Genomic DNA, 16,817 nt, shown 5'->3' with positions numbered 1-16,817 from the left:
TGTGACAGTCACTGAGAGAGGGGATCTGTGAGGAGAGGAATATAGTGGGTTAGGAAGGGGTAAAGGGAATTGAAAGGGGTCATTGGTTGGGAGAGAATGTTGCTGTGAAGAGCTGGAAGGTGTCAGTAAGCTATATCAGGTTTGTGACTAAAGAATGAAAAAGGTTCATCTGAGATGCCTGATCCCTTTACACTGTCTCTGTTTTCTCTCACTTTTGTCCTGAGTGTGATATAATCCATCTGTCCAGCAATCCCAACACCTGTCTGCAGCTGAAATCTCCTATCTGCTAAGGGTGCATCTGGTTCTCCAGTACATCCATCTCATTGCAGGATCAGTCCTGGAGAAAATGGGAACCTCTCTAGGCTGTGATTCCTTTTGATGCCCCATGAAAAGCTGGTGCTGAACTGGGGCCTCACCAGCCCCTTCTTCTGAATACATTGAACAGAAATCAGATATGAGACACTGGCTCTGTACTGGGGAGTTCCAGAAGGGAAATTATGGACCAGTTCTGGATTTCTGATCCTATCCAGGTGCATTCTGGGACCTGCAGCACTCAACTGGTAGGATCTGGAACTACAAATACCACTTGGCTGCTCACTCTCCTCTCCAGAGATTAAATGTCCAGTTCCGCCATCTCTCTGCATCTGAAATGTCCTGTCTGTTCAGAACCTGGGCCTGGGATTCCAGTTAATGAGTTTGACTGGGCAGCACAGGTCTGAAAAGTGGGTTGAGGAATGGACTAGAGCTCAGGATACCAGGGAGGTTTTCACCTGAGAGGGGAACATTAAAGGGGCTTTTCCGTTAAATACCTTCTTCCAGGAGACTTTGTACAGTACCAGGGGGTGGGATCTCAGCTCAAGGGGTTGGGTTGCTTTCTGTGTCACAGTCCTTTGCCTTGCTTAAGAAGCATGTTTGCCTGCAGGGAATCAGGTACTTGGAAGCCACATAACTAGTTGCATCCCCGTTAGCCACAGTGCTCACTGCTGCCACCAGCCCCAACTGGAGGTATTGCAAGACTGCTGTTACCCACCCAGCAGTCACCACTTTTCTTTGCATCAACTTCAGCAGTAATGAATGACGGAAGGGATTTATTTATTTATTTTGTTCAGCCCTAAACTGTAGTGGTGTATCATAGATATAACAATTGCCTGGTCAGGTGTGTCACATTGGAAAAAAGGTTACAAGACGGTCTGCCTTATACTCTCTAACCTCGTGAGGTTAAGGAGAGTCTCCTTCACACCCTTTACTATGCTCTGAAGTGTTTTCCTGGGTCAGTCTGACCCATTGGTTGTTGGTACAGGTTCCCTTATTATCTCAGTATGTGCCCTGTATCAGTCACCTACAAACCAACATTTACACATTTAATAACTTAGTTGTGGCTTTTGTCCTTTTAAAACTGGTCCTGGAAAAGGGAAACTCACATAACCTAAAGAAAAAGGTAGAGTAAGCAGGATCTGGTGGCTCAGCAGAGTCCTGCGGTGTAGCGAATGATACATACCTGTAGCAGGTGTTCTCCGAGGACAGCAGGCTGATTGTTCTCACGACTGGGTTGACGTCCACGGCAGCCCCCACCAACCGGAACAAAACTTCGCGGGCGGTCCCGCACGCAGGGCACGCCCACCGTGCATGCGCGGCCGTCTTCCCGACCGTGCGCGACCGTTCCCGCTCAGTTGAATGACAAGCAAAAATTATGAAACGCAACTCCAAAGGGGAGGAGGGAGGGTAGGTGAGAACAATCAGCCTGCTGTCCTCGGAGAACACCTGCTACAGGTATGTATCATTCGCTTTCTCCGAGGACAAGCAGGCTGCTTGTTCTCACGACTGGGGTATCCCTAGCTCTCAGGCTCACTCAAAACAAGAACCCAGGTCAATTGAACCTCGCAACGGCGAGGGTACAACAAAAAATTGACCTACGAAAAACAACTAACTGAGAGTGCAGCCTGACCAGAATAAATTCGGGTCCTGGAGGGTGGAGTTGGATTTACACCCCAAACAGATTCTGCAGCACCGACTGCCCAAACCGACTGTCGCATCGGGTATCCTGCTGGAGGCAGTAATGTGATGTGAATGTGTGGACAGATGACCACGTCGCAGCCTTGCAAATCTCTTCAATAGTGGCTGACTTCAAGTGGGCCACCGACGCTGCCATGGCTCTGACACTATGAGCCGTGAAATGCCCCTCAAGAGTCAGCCCAGCCTGGGCGTAAGTGAAGGAAATGCAATCTGCTAGCCAATTGGAGATGGTGCGTTTCCCGACAGCGACCCCTATCCTGTTAGGGTCGAAAGAAACAAACAATTGGGCGGACTGTCTGTGAAGCTGTGTCCGCTCCAAGTAGAAGGCCAATGCTCCCTTGCAGTCCAATGTGTGCAACTGACGTTCAGCAGGGCGGGTATGCGGTCTGGGAAAGAATGTTGGCAAGACAATTGACTGGTTAAGATGGAACTCCGACACCACCTTCAGCAGGAACTTTGGGTGAGTGCGGAGCACTACTCTGTTGTGATGAAATTTAGTATACGGAGCATGAGCTACCAGGGCTTGAAGCTCACTGAACCTACGAGCTGAAGTAACTGCCACCAAGAAAATGACCTTCCAGGTCAAGTACTTCAGATGGCAGGAATTCAGTGGCTCAAAAGGAGGTTTCATCAGCTGGGTGAGGACGACGTTGAGATCCCATGACACTGCAGGAGGCTTGACAGGGGGCTTTGACAAAAGCAAGCCTCTCATGAATCGAACGACCAAAGGCTCTCCAGAGATGGCTTTACCCTCTACACGATAATGGTAAGCACTAATCGCACTGAGGTGATTCCTTACTGAGTTGGTCTTGAGGCCAGACTCTGATAAGTGCAGAAGGTATTCAAGCAGGTTCTGTGCAGGACAAGAACAAGGTTCTAGGGCCTTGCTCTCACACCAAACGACAAACCTCCTCCACTTGAAAAAGTAACTCTTTTTAGTGGAATCCTTCTTGGAGGCAAGCAAGACACGGGAGACACCCTCAGACAAACCCAACGAAGCGAAATCTACGCCCTCAACATCCAGGCCGTGAGAGCCAGAGACTGGAGGTTGGGGTGCAGAAGCGCTCCGTCGTTCTGCGAAATGAGGGTCGGAAAACACTCCAATCTCCACGGTTCTTCGGAGGACAACTTCAGAAGTAGAGGGAACCAGATCTGACGGGGCCAAAAAGGCGCTATCAGAATCATGGTGCCGTGGTCTTGCTTGAGCTTCAGTAAGGTCTTCCCCACCAAAGGTATGGGAGGATAAGCATACAGGAGGCCGGTCCCCCAATGGAGGAGAAAGGCATCCGACGCTAGTCTGCCGAGTGCCTGTAGCAGAACAGAGGCAGCTTGTGGTTGGTCTGAGAGGCGAAAAGGTCCACCGAGGGAGTGCCCCACTCTCGGAAGATCTTGCGTACCACTCTGGAATGGAGCGACCACTCGTGCGGTTGCATGACTCTGCTCAGTCTGTCGGCCAGACTGTTGTTTACGCCTGCCAGGTATGTGGCTTGGAGAAGCATGCCGAACTGGCAGGCCCAACGCCACATCCCGACGGCTTCCTGACACAGGGGGCGAGATCCGGTGCCCCCCTGCTTGTTGATGTAATACATTGCAACCTGATTGTCTGTCCGAATTTGGATAATTTGACAGGACAGCCGATCTCTGAAAGCCTTCAGTGCGTTCCAGACTGCTCGGAGCTCCAGGAGGTTGATCTGGAGATCCTTTTCCTGGAGGGACCACAGTCCTTGGGTGTGAAGCCCATCGACATGAGCCCCCCAGCCCAGGAGAGACGCATCCGTCGTTAGCACTTTCGTGGGCTGTGGAATTTGGAATGGGCGCCCCAAGGTCAAATTGGTCCGAATGGTCCACCAGTGCAGTGAATTGCGGCAGCTGATGGAGAGGCGGATGACATCTTCTAGATTCCCGGTGGCTTGATACCACTGGGAATCTAGGGTCCATTGAGCAGATCTCATGTGAAGACGAGCCATGGGAGTCACATGAACTGTAGAGGCCATATGACCTAGAAGTGTCAATATCTGCCGAGCTGTGATCTGCTGAGACGCTCTGGTCTGGGAAGCCAGGGACAGGAGGTTGTTGGCCCTCGCTTCTGGAAGGAAGGCCAGAGCCATCTGAGTATTCAGCAGAGCTCCTATGAATTCCAGAGATTGGGCAGGTTGGAGATGGGACTTTGGGTAATTTATCACAAACCCCAGGAGCTCCAGGAGGCGAATAGTGCACTGCATGGACCGGAGAGCTCCCGCCTTCGAGGTGTTCTTGACCAGCCAATCGTCAAGATTTGGGAACACGTGCACTCCCAGCTTGCGTAGATATGCCGCTATCACCACTAGGCACTTCGTAAACACCCGTGGGGCAGAGGCGAGCCCAAAGGGCAGCACACAATACTGAAAGTGCCGTGCGGCCAGGCGGAATCTGAGATACTGTCTGTGAGCTGGCAGTATCGGGATGTGAGTGTATGCGTCCTTTAAATCCAGGGAACATAGCCAATCGTTTTCCTGAATCATTGGCAGAAGGGTGCCCAAGGAAAGCATCCTGAACTTTTCTTTGACCAGGAATTTGTTCAGGCCTCTCAGGTCTAGGATGGGGCGCATCCCCCCTGTTTTCTTTTCCACAAGGAAGTACCTGGAATAGAATCCCTGCCCTTCCTGCCCGGGTGGTACGGGCTCGATCGCATTGGCGCTGAGAAGGGCGGAGAGTTCCTCTGCAAGTACCTGCTTGTGATGGGAGCTGAAGGATTGAGCCCCCGGAGGACAATTTGGTGGAAGGGAGGCCAAATTTAGGGCGTATCCGCACCGCACTATTTGGAGAACCCACTGGTCGGAGGTTATGAGAGGCCACCTGTGGTGAAAAAATTTTAACCTCCCCCCAACCGGCAGATCGTCCGGTACGGACACTTTGAGGGCGGCTATGTTCCCATGGATCCAGTCAAAAGCCCGTCCCCGGCTTTTGCTGTGGAGGCGCAGGGGGCTGCTTAGGCGCACGCTGTTGACGAGAACGAGCGCGCTGGGACTGTCCCTGTGCCTGACGAGGCCTTCGGGCTGGCTGGGTGTACCTACGCTTGTTAAAGGCGTAGGGCGCAGCCTGCCTGGCCCGGGAAAAGCGTCCACCAGCTGAGGTGGATGCTGAAGGCGCCCGGTGGGAGAGCTTGTCGAGAGCGGTTTCCCGCTGATGCAGTTGGTCCACCAGCTGCTCGACCTTCTCACCAAAAATATTATCCCCCCGGCAAGGGACGTCGGCCAGTCTCTGCTGGGTGCGGTTGTCCAGGTCAGAGGCACGCAGCCATGAGAGCCTGCGCATCACTATACCTTGGGCCGCAGCACGAGATGCCACGTCACAGGTGTCATATATACCCCTGGACAGGAACTTTCTGCACGCCTTCAGCTGCCTGACCACCTCCTGAAAAGGCCTGGACTGCTCCGGCGGGAGCTTGTCAACCAGGTCCACCAGTTGCTTCACATTATTCCGCATGTGGATGCTCGTGTAGAGCTGGTAAGACTGGATGCAGGTCACGAGCATGGAAGATTGGTAGGCCTTCCTCCCAAACGAGTCCAGAGTACAAGACTCCCGCCCCGGGGGCGCCGAGGCGGTATCCCTCGAACTCCGTGCCCTCTTGAGAGCAGAGTCCACGACCGCCGAGTCATGAGGCAATTGGGGCCGCATTAACTCTGGGTCCGAGTGGATTCTGTATTGGGACTCTGCTTTTTTGGGGATGGTGGGATTAGATAATGGTCTCAGCCAGTTCCAAAGCAGTGTCTCTTTGAGGACATTGTGCAACGGCACCGTGGAGGACTCTCTAGGTGGTGATGGATAGTCGAGGACCTCGAGCATCTCAGCCCTCGGCTCATCCACAGAGACCACAGGAAAGGGAATGCAAATAGACATATCCCTGACGAAGGAGGCAAAGGAGAGGCTCTCAGGTGGGGAGAGCTTTCTCTCTGGTGAAGGAGTGGGGTCGGAGGGAAGGCCCACAGACTCCTCTGAAGAGAAATATCTGGGGTCTCCTCCTCCCCTCACGAGGCCTCTTCCTCGGTGTCAGACATGAGCTCATGCAGCTCAGTCCTCAACTGGGCCCGGCTCGACGTCGAGGCACCGAGGCCTCGGTGTTGTCGTCGAGCGGTGGATTCCCGCGCCAGCGGAGATGAAGCTCCCTCCATCGACGTCGACGGGGACTCCACCTGCGTGGCGGTTGAGACCGGCGCCGCAAGTGGCGTCGAAGGCCTCGGCACCGGGCTAGAGCACGCCGGTGCTACCATCAACGGGGGTGCACAGTCTGGCGCATCAGCCCTTCCAGGATCCCCGGAAGGATGGCTCGGAGGCACTCGTCCAGGCCCGCTGTCGGGAAAGGCGAGGGGGCCGGTAGAGGCATCGGTGCCGGAAGCTGTTCGGGTCCAGGAGACTGCACCGACGTGCTGGCACCCTGACGTGGCGGTACCTCTACTACCGAGGGGGACCTCTCCTCTCGACGTTGCCGCTTCCTCGGCGTCGACTCATCCCTAGCACCGGGAGCCGGATGCGTCGTGGGCGACCGTTGACGGTGCTTCTTCGCCTTTTTGCGGTGCCCGTCATCGGCGCTCGGTGGAACCGACGAGGAGGAAGTCGATCCCCCTCGGCCTCGAGGGATCGGGTCCGACAGGGTTCGGTCCCGAGGGCCCTGGGTAGAGGGAGTGACCGGGGCCGATTGCCCACGCGGCCTCTCACCCCTGCCTTCACCGGAGGACCGGCGGGCCGACGGGACCTGTGCTCCTGGGGTCGATGCCGTCGGTGCCGATTTTGTGGACATCGATACCGGTACCGAAGAATCGGCCGTCGATACCGATGCCGTCGAAGTCGAGGGGCCGGCGCAAGTTCCAAAAAGACGGTCCCGAAGAACTTGCCTCGCTACCTGTGTCCGTTTCCGGAGACCGAGACACAAATTACACGTCTTGGTATCGTGCTCCGGCCCGAGGCACCAAGCGTGAGTGTCGGTCTGCGAGGTATGCCGGCCGCACTGACCACACTTCTTAAATCCACTCGGGACCTTCGAGGACATCGACGGAAAAATCGCGTCGGCGAAGTCAAAGCCGTTGATGGTGGCGGTAAAATTCACACCTCGAAAACAAATCGACCGCGCGGCCGCAACGCGACGCCCCCGCTAAGAGTTAGCGTGTTTTTTTTTTTTTAAAGAAACCAAAAGGAAAAACGACGAATCAACGAAAAAGAAGAAAATTGAAGAAAATTTGCGGCGAAAGCGCGATCCGGTTTCCGGGGCTGACAGAGAGACGAACGCGGCTCTCTCCAGCGCGGATAAAGAAAGACTGAGCGGGAACGGTCGCGCACGGGCAGGAAGACAGCCACGCATGCGCGGTGGGCGTGCCCTGCGTGTGGGACCGCCCGCGAAGTTTTGTTCCGGTTGGTGGGGGCTGCCGTGGACGTCAACCCAGTCGTGAGAACAAGCAGCCTGCTTGTCCTCGGAGAACTTTTATTACAGAGTTTGTGGGTTTGAGTCCCGCATTTCCAGTGCTTTTACATTGGTGTCCAGGAATGACAGGTATAAGGGGCTGAAAAAGTCAGCTCTAAGTGGCTGGTGGCCTGGCAGCTAAAGAGCCTTTGATCAAATATAGGCAGTCATGGGTTTGAGTCTAGCTTAGTCAGAGCTAGGTAGGGCCAGAGCAGGTAAGTGGTGTTGGTGGAGGGGGCAACAGCACAGATAGACCTGTGTACTGAGTATATTTGGTGAAAACTCAATAACTGCAGAGGGACAGCCAGGGTTATGCTGCTTTTTCCTGTGAAAAGTGGCCAAAATAGAAGTAAAACTACCTGCTTTTCATCAATTGGAGACTGTGGGGTTTGAACCCACGACCTGTTACTAACCCAGCACCTAACCTTTAGTCCAGCCAGGCTTACACACTAGGAATTTTTCAGAACTTCTACTTCACCTCTTCTGGGTTCGGATCACTATAGGATAGAGAAGATTACCTGGAGTGGGAACAATTATCCAGAGCTGCTGGTGGCTCAGAACTAAAATCCACCTAGTGAAGTGTAAGAATTCAGGGGTTCAAAACTCCCAAGCTACTGTAGTTTAAATACTTTAAACAATTACTAAAATGCAAGAGCCAATAAATTTTTCTCTTGTACTGACTTACATTTTCCAACAAAGAAAATCAAGTTTTCTGTATCAGAGTTTCAGTAGGCAATAACTCTAATCATTTTAAGCCTGCCAAGTGATTTGACTAAGGTGCAGCCCTATCACAAACTCCTGCTCTTCTCCAGTGTCTGTCCACCCAGTACAGAGCCAGTGGCTCATGTCTGATTTCTGTTCAATGAATTCAGAGGAAGGGGCTGGTGGGGTCCCTGTCCAGTGCCAGCTGTTCATGGACATCAAAAGGAATCACAGTCCAGAGAGGTTCCCATTTTCTCCAGGACTGATCCTGCGATGAGATGGATGTACTGGACAATCAGACCCACCCTTAGCAGATAGGAGATTTCAGCTGCAGACAGGTGTTGGGATTGCTGGACAGATGGATTATATCACACTCAGGACAAAAGTGAGAAGACACAGAGACAGTGTAAAGGGATGAGGCATCCCAGATGAACCTTTTTCATTCTTTATTCACAAACCTGATATAGCTTACAGACACTTTCAGCTCTTCTCTCCCATCCAATAACCCCTTTCAATTGACTTTGCCCCTTCCTAACCCCTTATATTCCTCTCCCCACAGATCCCCTCACTGCATCCTCACTGTTTTATATTTAAACTGTTTTATTGATGTCACAGTTTACAACATACATAGATCAATAAACATATACTTAATACAAATCTCTGTCTTCTTTAACAAAACCTTTAACTGAAGTGTCATCAAACTTTTCTGTGAGTAGTCCTCCCTTTCCCCACCCCCCATCCCCCTGCCTTAATGTTGTCACATCAACATAATTCCAATAGGCATACATATCATTTTAACTTTCCGTTCCTCCCCCCCCCCCAGTGAGTGTGTTCACCAATAGGCTGCGAGCTCTGCCTGATAGAGCCTGCACATACGGTTCCCAGACTTCCCAGAAGCGTTGTTTACCTCTAGGACTACTGTTCATAGCACGTGCTTCCATCCGCACCAGAGAATGAAGCGAACTCCTCCACTGCCAGAAGGATGGTCCTATTTCTTGTGTCCAGTATTGTAAAATACATTGTTTCCCAATAATGAGTGCCTTATATATAAATAAACTTTCTTTATATCGCATAATTGACCCACTTCCCCTCAGTCCTAGCACAACAGTTTTAGGCGTAAGCCCAAGCTTCCTATGCAGCAGAGCCTCGCAATATTCCAGCACTGGACCCCAAAACTTTTTAATAACAGAACAACCCCAAAACATGTGATACAGTGTTGCTCTCTGAAAATTACATTTACTGCAATGTGTTTCTTGCAGTCTACCTGCATAATAGGCCTGTATGGGAGAGAAGTATGCTCTCAGAGTGATTCTAAATTGTATCTCCCTATCTCTGGCACTAGTCACTTTATGTACAATCTCCTTCAATGACTGGGATATATCTCCACTGCTAATCTCTACCCTCAAATCCTCAGACCATCGTCTAGCCACTGCCTCATAGCTACGGTACGGGGCAATCATACTTAACTGTTTATACAGTGTTGACACCGTAGTCTGTTCCCTTCCCTGAGGCAGAAACAGATTCACCAGTAGCTCATACATCCCTTTATCACATTTTTCTCTATGTAAGTGCTCAATATAGCTATGAAGCTGATAATAATCATACCATGTCACATTCTCTACTCCCACCATATCCTCTAAAGCCTCCCTGGATATAGCCTTCCCCGTTTCTTGCATGACATCTGCCACTAATACCACTCCTTCCTGTGCCCACTTGATAAATTTCGGGTGAGCATTCCCTGGTTCAAATGCTCCATTCCCAACTAGTGGGAGGAGATCCGTACACCGTGGGTTCTTATTTAGTCTCCTCAATATGTACTGCCATATACTTCGCATTGGGTGTAATAAAATATGATGGCACCATTCCTTAGGTAACATTTTACCCTCAACATGTAACATATAATAGGGATGATATGGTCTAAACAATGCACACTCAATATTCCATGCCGTATGCTCTTCTGTTTCCAAAACCCAATCCGCTAGGTGCCGAGCCAAACAGGCCCAATTATATTGTTTAATATCAGGCAGCCCCAAACCTCCCTCTGTCCTTTTCCCATAAAGATAGTCCAATTTAACTTTAGCCTTTTTCCCACTCCAACAGAACCTAGACATCATTCCTCGAAGCTTCTTTATATCTTTAGTGTCTAATACTATGGGCAGCTGTCTTAGTACATACAGCCATTTTGGAAAGAGCATCATTGCATACAAACCAACTCGCCCACTTAATGTTATAGGTAGCCCCTCCCATACTGCTAATTTATGTCGCGTATACTGCAGTAACTTATCAACATTCTGTCTATATAATCTACTCAGATCTCCGGTTAGTGTTATGCCTAGGTATTTAAACTCCTTATTCGCCTATCTCAGTGGAAACTTTCCCTTCCATTGCTCCCTTACCTTATTAGTTGTGGGCAATCCCTCTGATTTTTGAAAATTCAATTTAAATCCCGAGAAGGCCCCATATTCTTCAAAAACCTCCATCAACACCGGCAGCGATCTCTCCAGTCTAGCTAGATGAACCAAAATGTCATCGGCAAACGTCGAGATCTTAAATTCTCTGGTTCCCAATTGTATACCTTCAATCTCAGTGTTACCCATAATTTCCCTGACCAAGGGGTCTAACGTGATAGCAAAAAGTAAAGGGGACAAAGGGCATCCCTGTCTGGTTCCTCTATTAATTACAAAGCTTCGAGAGTACGCTCCGTTGACCAACACTCTCGCCATAGGGTTCTTATATAAAATAGAGATTGCTTGTGTGAAATAGCCTTCAAAGCCGTACGCCCTTAATGATGCAAACAGGAACTCCCACTCAACCCGATCAAACGCCTTTTCGGCATCGAAACTGATCAAGAGGGAATCCCCACCTTCCCTGCGCACTCTCTCCATTGATGCCAATATCAGCCTAATATTTTTCCCACTCTGTCTCCCTTGCACAAAGCCTACCTGAGGGGTCGCAACTATGCTCGGTAACACTTTTGCCAATCTCGAGGCCAAAATTTTAGCCAACAGCTTGGCCTCATAGCTAATCAGAGAAATTGGTCTATAAGAATCTGGTAAGGTCGGGTCTCTCTCGGGTTTCGGAAAGACCATTATGTCCGCAAGTCGCAAAGACTGCGGAAGTTCCCCTAATTCAACTGATCTATTGAAGGCCTTAGTCAAGGGGTCTCCTATGTCCTGCATTAAGATTTTATACAATTCAGCCCTAAATCCATCTGGCCCCGCAGCCTTATGTAATGCACTGGCTTTTATTTCTCTAAGAACCTCCTCAGTCTCAATCGGTTTATTTAGCTCCCTCTTCTGTTGCTCTGAGATCTTTGGCTTATTGACATTCTCTAGATATATATCAGGATCTAATTCATCATCATCATTTTTAGCATATAGCCTAGCATAGTAATCCCTAAACACATCTCGTATCTCTATGTCATCATGTACCAGGCCTCCCCTCTGTGTCTTAATCACCAACACTCTCCTCTGCCCCTTCGCCTTCCTCACTAGACCTGCCATCATCTTCCCTGGTTTGTTGCCGAACCTATATAGTTGATATCTATAATATTCAGCAGATTTACTGGCTCGCTGATGTAACAGCTCATTTAGGGCTACCTGAGTGGCTAATAATTGTTCTCGGGTATGATTTGCGGACCTTTGTCCATACGACCTCCTCAATTGCACCAACTGTTCCCCCAATCTGATGATCTCTCGATCTCTCTGTTTTTTCTTTCTGACACTGTATGCTATAATCTCACCCCGTAAAACAGCCTTCCCAGCTTCCCAGAACAGTATCGGTGTATCTACATGAGATGCATTATGTAGTGTATATTCTTCCCACTTCCCCCTAATATATGTCCAAAAGTCCTGATCATAATACAAATCCATGGGAAATATCCATCTAAACTGTCTACTTTGTGAATTCTGATCTTTAAATTCAATAAATATTGCCGCATGATCCGATATAATCGTAGGATCAATTGCAGCCTCTGAGATGCCTGCAAAGCTGTCTTCATCTATCAGTAGGTAATCTATTCGTGATTGCGTGTGGTGGGCTCTAGAGTAGTGCATATAGTCTTTGGTATTTGGGTTTAGAACCCTCCACACATCAACCACTCCCAAGTCTCTACACATCAGATTGATACCTTTATCCATCTCCCCTATCGCACCTGCTACATTATGTGATTTATCCATGGTGGAATCCGCTACCACATTGAAGTCCCCCCCAATTATCTTCTGCGGAACATTAAAGTGCTGTATCTTGCTGATGAGAGTATGGAAGAATTTCTTACAGTACACATTAGGGGCATAAATATTACTGATAAGGTATGTAGTGTCATTCACCTTGACCTGTGCCAGAATGTATCTCCCTTCAGGATCAACACACATCTGCCCCACCTCGACCTGGAGGGATTTGTGGAACAATATCACCACCCCGGCCTTCTTCCCCACCGCTGGGGCCTCCAACACTGTCCCCACCCACCAGGTTTTGAGTTTGTCATGCTCCTGAGACGATAAATGTGTCTCCTGGAGGAGTGCTATATCTGCCCTTTTCTTTTTAAGACTATGAAGTATTTTCTTTCGCTTAATGGGGGATGAAATACCTCCCACATTCCAGGAGTATACTTTTAGTCCAATCAATCTCCTATATCTCGCTCTTGCATCAACATATGTTCCACATCTATAAGAGTGCAGTCATGGTGTCCCAGCAGCACCACTCCTACTATTCTTTTCATCAGCCTCTCATCATTCAACTCACTCACATATCTCTTCTGACCCCATATACCTAATTGAAATTCTGTTAACCAAACCCTACATTTCCCCCATCCTCCCACCCACCCCCCCCCCCCCTCCCTCCCCCCTATCTCCCATCCTTTAAATCCTCCCTCCCTCCCTCCTGTTCAAAGAACTAGTCACTTATTAACACCTGCACTCACCCTGCAGTTACCGTTTACCCATCCAACCCTTTCCAGGCCCCGCAACCTAACCATTCACAATTTTACAGGTCACTTCTCATATACCAGTCTTTGATCATCTTCTTTTGCATCGGCCAGGAAATAGTTCAACGATTTCAAGCTGGGTCTCAGTTCTATGTGATCATTCAGTCGTATTCTGCAGTTCGCCATGCCATGCCCATAAGTCTGCAGAACTCCAATATTGTATTCCTCGGTCCATAGCTGTTTCCCCTGTTGTCATATTATGTATTGTCTCGTCCGTAAGATCCCCTATCTTCAAGCTCTGTTCATATCATACATTAAGTTACATCTCAATCATTCAGTATTCAAGACTTGGAGAACTTATGGCAGCTCCCCTAAAGTAGCTCTCCATGTTAAGATAGTCTAAAATAATCCACTGTCCTGAGTTTATCCACTATATGCTTCTATAGTTGTATCCTTCCTCCTGGAGGGTCTATTCACCCCCATGTTGTTGGATATATGCTTTAGCTGCTTCAACTGTGTCAAAAAATGTTGTGGCTCCATTAATCGTGAGGCGCAGCTTAGCAGGATATAGAAGCGCAAATTTTATTTTTTTGTTGAAAAGATCCGTACATAAAGGCGCGAAGGACTTCCTCCTCATTTGCACCTGCTGAGAGTAATCCTGAAAACAAAGGATCTTCTTATCTTGATAGGTGAGGGTACTACCTCCTCTTATCGCGTCCAGAATATGTTGTTTATGACGAAAGTTCAGAGATTTTAATATGACCACTCGCGGCCTGGTCACTGGCTGTCGCGGAGGCCCAACTCTATGAGCCCGTTCAACACAAAATCTCTGTAATTTGTCCTCGATGTGTAAAGACTGCGGCAGCCATTCCTCTAGAAAGGTAGGCAGATCTTTATCCAAGAGCGATTCTGGAAGTCCAACCAGACGCAGGTTATTTCGCCTGCCCCTGTTCTCCAAATCATCGATCTTTGTCTCCAAATCCTGTACCCGCCGCTCTAATTTCTTATTAATCTCCTTCTGCGCCCCCACAGTCTCCTCCATCTCTGAAATCCGTTGTAAACCTTCATCTAGCTCCAGATTCATACTATCAATACGCTCATGAGCCTCCTCCGTCCGATCAAACAATTGCTGGAGTTTCTTATCCAACGCCGCCTCGACCGCTGCTGTTACCTCGGCCGTAATCTCCGTCAGCCATGCGGATCCCACCGCTAGTTCTCCGGGATCACGCTGGTCGGCCATCTTGTTATCTGGCAGTTTCGATTTATCTCGCTCTCTCCTCACCGTTTTCGCTGCCATTCTGTTGTTCTCTGCCTGATCTTCGATCACTGATCGTTCTCTCACCTTATATGAGCAAGGCTGTAGCGTTTCGCACCTTGGGTACGTCAAATTATCAGATTTTCGGGTGAATGTGCGCGGAGCCTAGCTTTCCAGCGTCAGCCCTGCACCATGGCGTCACGTGACCTCGCATCCTCACTGTTTTAATAATGATACATATGTGCAAATCACAGGCACTGCTGTGGACACCAGGATGGCAGCAAAATATGCAAAGTTTTCATAGCAGAACTGCTATTCCCAGCCTCTGTCCCCATCAGACTAAACCCCTAAAATACTACCGGTATATTGATGACATTTTAATGATTTGAATTCAGGGAGAAAAGACTCTCAACTTTCTAGACACCACAGTCTCTCTTAACAATGATTATATATAAACATCTATATACAAGACACCAACTGACAGATGCAGCTACCTCCACGACTCCAGCTTCCACCCTTCACATCCCTGAAAAATCCATTATACACAGCCAAGCCAGTTCTTTCAATCCGTATCATCCTTCCATCAAATATCAATATGACAGAAAAAGCCATAGTTAAGATAATAAGGGCAGAGGATTGGCCACCCTCACACCAGCCTTAAACAGCCCAACCTCAGCTCCCTAAACCTGGTGTGTTAAGAGTATAAGGGAGACTGTCTTGGTTATGAGAAAGTGTCTGTAATCTCCTGAGTTTACATTCCACCCCCTGGTACTGTACAAATTCTTCTGGAAGAAGGTGTTTAATGGAAAAACCTCTTTAATGTTCTCCCCTCACTTCAAAGCCTCCCCAGTATCCTGATCTCTAGTCCATTTCTGAACCCACTTTTCAGACCTGTGCTGTCTAGTTAAGCTCATTTGCTGGAGTCCCAGTCCCAGATCCTAACAGATGGGAGATTTCAGCTGCAGACAGATGGAGGAACTGGATAGAAAGAAAAGGAAATGCATTTCATACTTTCTGCCCTTAGGAGTGAGCTGCCAAGTGGTATTTATAGTTCCTGCTCCTACCAGTTGAGTGCTGCAGGTCCCAGAATGCACCCGGATAGGGTCAGAAATTCAGGAGTGGTCCATAATTTCCTTCCTGGAATTATCTTGGAAGCTCCGTGATGAGGAGCTTGGGTCCAGGGGTGTAAAACTGCAATACCAGAGGGCCGCGAACCTGTCAGGTTTTCAGGATATCCCTAGTGACTATGCATGGATACGTGAAAACCTGACTAGTTTGCAACCTGCAGGACAACCTTAGAAATATAAGCTTCACTTCCACGGCCAAGTTAACTGTTAATCAGACTGGGTAGGCCATTCCACAAATTCACCACCCTTTCCTTGAAGAAGTATTTCCTCGGGTTACTTCAGAGTCTGTCCCCTTTCACCTTCATCCTGTGCCCCCTTGTTCCAGAGCTTCTTTTCAATTGAGAGTCTCCTCCTGTGCACTTATGCGGCACAGGTATTTAAACGTTTGTATCATATCTGCCCTCTTCTGCCTTTCTTCCAAAGTAGATCTATAGTGAGATCTTGAAGTCTATCCCCATTTGCATTATGACGAAGACCACTGACCATTTTAGTAGCTGCCTCCAGACCGACTCCATCCTGTTTATATCTTTTTAAAGGTGCATCTCCAGAATTGTACACAATAGGTCTCACCAGAGTCTTACACTGGGGCATCAACACCTCCTTTTTCTTACTAGCCATTCCTCTCCCTATGCACCCAAGCACGCTTCTAGTTTTCGCTATCACCTTTTCTACCTGTTTGGCCACCATGAAATCTTCACATATGATCACACCCAAGTCCCGCTCTTCTTTCATGCACAAATGCTCTTCACCCCCTACTGTAGGCTTTTGCAGCCCAAATGCATGACCCTGCATTTTTTTAGCATTAAATCTAAGCTGCCAAATTCCAGACCATTCCTGTAGCCTTGCTAAGTCCTTTCTCATGTTATCCACACCATCTAGGGTGTCTACCTTATTCCAGATTTTGGTATCACCTGTAAAGAGGAGAACTTTACCAGACAGCAATATCACTTTCCTTGAAATTTGATTTATTACAGGTACAGTGTTCTTGCTTGGCAGAGCAGAATAAGGCTTCAGCTATTTTAAATTTTAAGGCTGAGTCCAGGGCCGGCTTAGCCTCACCTCAGCTTCTGTGGGGCGTCAGAGAGCTGTTGCCATCAGAGAGCCATACAAATTCTCAGAATCATCCATGCACGACAGGGGAGGGTGAGAAAAGTTCAAATTATCCATTGACCCAGGTCAGTGGTTTTGAAAATAGCTCTCATTCTGTATATATCCCGAAATCACAGCTTCATATTTTAAAAATCTGATGAGTACTTGTGCAGGATTGTTCTGAGAGGGAGGGGTTACTGGGCAGTTCATCATGATTGTTGCATTTAGTTATCAAAATTGCAAGTGGGAGGGACAGAAGGCTAAACATTCACT

This window comes from Microcaecilia unicolor, chromosome 3 (assembly GCF_901765095.1).
Source record: "Microcaecilia unicolor chromosome 3, aMicUni1.1, whole genome shotgun sequence".
Lineage (NCBI taxonomy): Eukaryota > Metazoa > Chordata > Amphibia > Gymnophiona > Siphonopidae > Microcaecilia > Microcaecilia unicolor.
The sequence above is the reverse complement of the archived record's forward strand: the minus strand, read 5'-3'. Positions refer to the sequence as shown.